Genomic DNA, 5,544 nt, shown 5'->3' with positions numbered 1-5,544 from the left:
CTTCTGCTCCAAACGTACTTCTCTGTCTGCTCAATTCCACTAACACATCATAAGAAAGTGTTTCACAGCTGTTCAAATGCACTTTGGATCGCATAATTTATATCTATAAATGTTTTCCAACTGTATAAACTAAATATTAAATGAAACAAATGACAATAAAATGCAAAGTAATCTCTTCAGTAATCAAAATACTTTTTGAGTGTCAAGCCCTTTTACTATTTCCTATTTTTTTCTGATGTGGACACCTTTTTTTCTCAACCTCATCACAGACATAATGGAAGTGGTTTGAAATTATATATATATATATATATAAATAACTGTTTCTATTCCATAAGTTTTTGTATTAATACAATGTACATGACTTAAAGGAATAGTTCACCCAAAAATGTACTCACCTTCAGGCCATCCAAGATGTATCTGAGTTTCTTTCTTCATCAAAACAGAATTTAAGATTTTTAGGATTTCATTTCAGGCCTCCTCCTTTGCACAATGCAAGTGAATGTATTTTCTTGATGGTCCAAAATGCATATTTAGAGTGCATCAAAATAATCCACAAGACGAAGGTAGACAAATAAAGTTCTTCTGAACCCAAACGATTGATTAATTTTTAATTATGATTATTACAAAATAATACTTATATACTTTTTAACTAAAAATGTTCGCTTCCATACATCTCTGTGGCATGCGCTCATGAGAGGGATGATGTAAGCTCGTTGGTAAAGTCACGCGTCACGTGGAGGAGGAGGAAGCAGGAAGCGCGTCATTGTTTACAAGAGAAACTTGCACAGACCACAGACCAAGCGCCATTCACAAACCAAAACAGTCCAAAACTATTTAAAATTGAGGATTTTGATTTTAGAAGAGGAGATGGATTTTTTCGCCCAACCCCACCTATTTGAGCCTGAATACACTGATGAGGAACTGAGGGAGATGGAGGAGGCTGCAGCAGTGGCGCAATCACAAGACTCGGTGAGGCAGAGATCTATGGAGACATGTTGGTACACATGTAGTAAATGCCAACCAATGCCAACAGAGGCAGAGAGCCTGTGCTGCCACGATTGGACCATAGCAATCCCACCGTTGGAAACAATTACCGAGGCAGCCGGTGAGAACACACACTCATTAGCTACATTACCAAATATAATGGTTTTCCACCGTTACTGAGCCCCAGTGTTTTAGAGGTGTTTTTCAGTTTGCCACGAATAAACTGGAAGCGCCGTCCAAGGCCAGAAGGACCCAATGGCACCCTATCAGTAGAATAAGTATCATGTTTTGTTTGTTACTATAGCTACTATATAGAAATATATATTTCACAGTTTTCACACTGTGGCAGGGTGAGCAAGAGACAGACACAGTGGGTGTGGCATCAAGCCTCAGAGAGGCATTTATTGGAAACAATAATAAACGTAAAATGTCCAAAAGGGTAATAAAGTGTCCAAGGGGGAATAGTGTTCATAATAAAGGGGGAATCTGGCATCCTCGCGGTGAAACGGGGCTCCGTGAAGGAGCGGGGTAGTGTCCATAGGATAGCCCAGGCATGGGCTGGGTCAGTCAGCCGTTCACGCTCCCCTCCAAGGTCCACGGCGCGAGGGGCGGTGGCGTCACTGCTGGCCTGTCTTCCCAGGCCCACGGCAAGCGTGAGGGGAAGGCGGCCTGGCATCTAGCCTGTCGGTGGCAACATGAGTTGTTGCGAGGATGCCAGTGTGTGCACATGTGGAGATTTGAAGCCAGCTCCCCGAGAAGAGGTGCGCTCTGCATTTTAAAGACAGTGGTGATGAAGCGTTATTCCCATCAGGTGTGCTTCATTCACTGCTGACAAAACAAGGCTTATTAATTATGCACCTCTTCTCACTCTCCCGCCCAACTCCTGTCATGAGCCTGGCTGAAGGGCGGCCCTAAGAGGCAGGGCGACGAATGTCGAGCCGGAGGGGCAGATCATTCCACCACACACACATACCTGATTTAGCTGGAAAAACAGCACGGGCACAGCCAATCAGTTTTGATGAAGAAAGAAACTCAGATACATCTTGGATGGCCTGAGGGTGAATAAATTATCAAAAAAATTTCATTTTTGAGTGAACTATTCCTTTAACAGGTTGCATGCAGGCAAACACAGCATGGGAGTGCATCGTTCACACATGGTCCTCATTTTATCTTAGCATGTTCACATGAGAACTCGCGTTGCTTAACACAGCTCTTCCATAAAAGCAATACAAATTCTCGCAAGCTTTATGTGCACCTTGTGAGAAAGAGCAAAGTGCAATGGACCTTGTAACATCCAGTGGTGCAGTACCTCGACCACACCACCAGATGTAGACCTCACCTGAGTATTGACACAGACTTCTGGAACATCCAGTAGTGCAGTACCTCGACCACACCACCAGATGTAGACCTCACCTGAGTATTGACACAGACTTCTGGAACATTCATTGGTGCAGTACCTCGACCTCTAGTGGTGGGGAAGAGGTTCTGCACCACTGGATGTTACAGATGTCAAGATTTTCACAGAATAATGATTTAACTCTTAAATGCATGACCAAAATTAGAAAATAAAAGAATAGAATATTTTCTGTTACATTTTGTATTTGTATTTGTTTTTATTTTTCATACATCAAAAAGATGATGCAACAAATGATAGAACAGGATTCACTGTTTCCCAGCTAAACATTTTATGAGACTCAGCTGGATCTATAACACATTTTGAGCTACACTTAACACAATAGCTACACAAAATTTACACTTATGTATTTTCTCAGGCACTTATTAAGTCTTAACAGACATACCGCTTACAGAATTTCAGTAGTACACCCAAATGTCAATAGCCATATACTGTTCATGTGTTGTATAGTTTACTTCCATGTTGCTTCATCAAACAGCAATGTCAAATGTAAATCAAGTCAATCTCTGAAACAACAGCGCCACCTTGAGTAAGAAATAGCATTTGTACAAGCATTTAAAATACTGGTAATTCACCACCATTGCGCAGAAAATCAACAGGATGTAGAAGTAATTTGTATGAATATGGCACTCATTTATCTTGTAATAAACAAAGAAGTGGATATTCTGTGATGGTAAACTTAAATAGAAATAAAATAATTAGAAAAATTTTTAGTGGAAATATATATTGCGAAACTATTACATATCTAGTGTAAATAAAGACCCGATACACTTTTGGTAATTAAACAATTATTTTGCCATTATTTTATTGCCAAATTGATGATTCATAAGAGAAAGGTTAAGGAATACTAAACAGCTGGGGCATAAGGTAAAGGAGGTAGAATTACTAAAGACCCAATGGTATGCATTTAAGGGTTACGGTTTTGGGCTGTTCCTCACCCAAACCTATCGTATCCCTTCAAAACACTTGGAATATGATGCTTGAGCAACATGGACTACTTTTTGGATACTTTGTGATTCTTCTGCCATTGTATTAAAAAGAAGGGCCAACATTATTCAAAATGTCTTCTTTTGAGATCTGCAGATAAACGTCATTGAATAATATGGGGTTGAGTAAATGATGAGCACACACAGTGCCTCCTCTCCTCCCACAACACTTCTCTGATCACACACAATCTTGTTGAGAATGGCAAGAATTTATGCCAGGATTGGTAAATCATATTTTCTCACACAAAATTAATTTAAACACTTATCCTTCTTCATGTCATCGAGATTGAAATGTGGGTATTTTTTACACAGTAAATGTAGATTTTTTGAGCCATTAACATCATACAAAAGTATAAAATTTTCTTTTGTCAGTAGATTATCATTTAATGCTGTAAGCAACCCTTCTCTTCTTTTTTTAAATGACATTTTCGTAATTGTGCAATGAACAATTAAATTAGCTGTTCTGCCGTCCTCTGTGTTGTTGCATTATGATCTTTACATTCCTTGGCATCAGCCGTTGACCTGTTTACTTGTAGTGTTGTAGTAATCCAAGACGAATGAAAACGCTGACTGACTGATGCTGACTCAATGCACATCACCTCAACTGGCTCATATTACACACAAAAATTGTCTTTTGTCGCCACCTGCTGGCTAAAATCTGTGATGTCACAAAAATAAATGTAAAGAGACATATCTAGCTTTTTACACATCTGCACTGCATCTACACTTTAATTTAGAACATCACGAACACAAGCGGAGTGATGCAAACAGTGAAGCGTCTGAGTGCTAATGTTCTGTGACATCAGTACTCTTGGAACTTCTCTTGTCCAATCAGATTTTGAGGACCAGAACGAACTGTTGTATATATACAACAGTTCTTCTCCCAGCCTAGTAGGTGGCGATGTGCATAAAGAATAAAGAGTCACCAAAAATGAAAGAAGAGCTTCAAATTTCTGGCCACCATTCACTAGCATTGTATGGACCAACAGGGCTGTAATATTCTTCTAAACATCTTGCGAGAATATTTATTTTGGGTTGATCTATTCCTTTAATAGTGAAATCACAGAAATGCATTGTGTATGCAATACTGCAGTAGCTATTTGGTCCAACACTGTAAAATATATCCAACTGTAGTGTAGCTGAATATATTAAAATAGAAAAGTTCACAGCTAATTCTATTCTTATTTATTTAATTATATCTCATTATTTTCTACAATCTCCTATGTATGTATTAATAGGCCTTATGGCAGTTGTAGACTTGATATTGCCTATATTCTTTGTACCCAACATGCTCCTTACTTTAGGTGGTTGTTTGAAAATTGTTTTTACATTCATTACAGTATGTTGGAACATTTCAATCTACTTTGCTTTTGTGGAGGACACTGAACCGTTACTTTGCAATATGCAAACCTCTTTATTATAATAAATATATGGAAATACCTAACTTTCTAAAATTAGTTGTTGCACCATGATTCAGAATATCACCATGGTCTCTCTGGCAGGAAAATTGTCATTTTGTGCAACAAATGTTACTGATCACTGTTGTTGTGAGCACATGGCATTCTTTCAGTATATCCATTAATAACTAAGTAGGACTTTTGACTGCTTTTCTTATACCAGCTGCAGATTGTATTCTGATTACTGTTTCCTGTGTTGCAATTTTTGCTTCTGTATTCAAATCTGGTAAGGACCAAATGAAGGCTATTAACACCTGCATTACTCATAGCATTGTTATGGTAGTTTGATTATTGCCTTGATTGCATTTATGTCATACAGAATAAGAAATAACTTTTCTCCTAGCAATCGTGTATTTGTGAGCACAATGTAATTACTTTTCAAATTGTCTGTGGTTAGGGGTAAGTTGCTCCTGGTCAGTAGGTAAAATAAACAAGTGAAACACTGAAGAAAATTCCACAAATTGTTCATTCATCATAATCTCCCATTTTCCCATTGTTTCTTTTAATGCTATGGATTGTTATTGCATGTAAATGATGTAACAATTTGTATTGATTGTTTAGCATAGCCTACAGCTAATAAGTAAAGTTTTTGCAAAAATAATAATAATAATAATAATAATATTAAAATATAATAATAATAATAATAATAATAAAGAAAAATATTAAAAACTCACCTCTAAAACATGTGCCTCTTCTTTTTACA

General features: G+C 37.7%; 1 pseudogene; it reads left to right on the top strand.

Moving 5' to 3' along the window:
- Nucleotides 1–867: 867 nt before the first annotated feature.
- Nucleotides 868–5,212, top strand: LOC127429977 (olfactory receptor 52K1-like; annotated as a pseudogene).
- The last annotated feature ends 332 nt before the right edge of the window (nt 5,213–5,544 follow it).

The sequence above is a fragment of the Myxocyprinus asiaticus genome, chromosome 39 (assembly GCF_019703515.2).
Source record: "Myxocyprinus asiaticus isolate MX2 ecotype Aquarium Trade chromosome 39, UBuf_Myxa_2, whole genome shotgun sequence".
NCBI classification, from domain to species: Eukaryota; Metazoa; Chordata; class Actinopteri; order Cypriniformes; family Catostomidae; genus Myxocyprinus; species Myxocyprinus asiaticus.
This window is presented reverse-complemented; position numbering and strand designations above follow the sequence as displayed.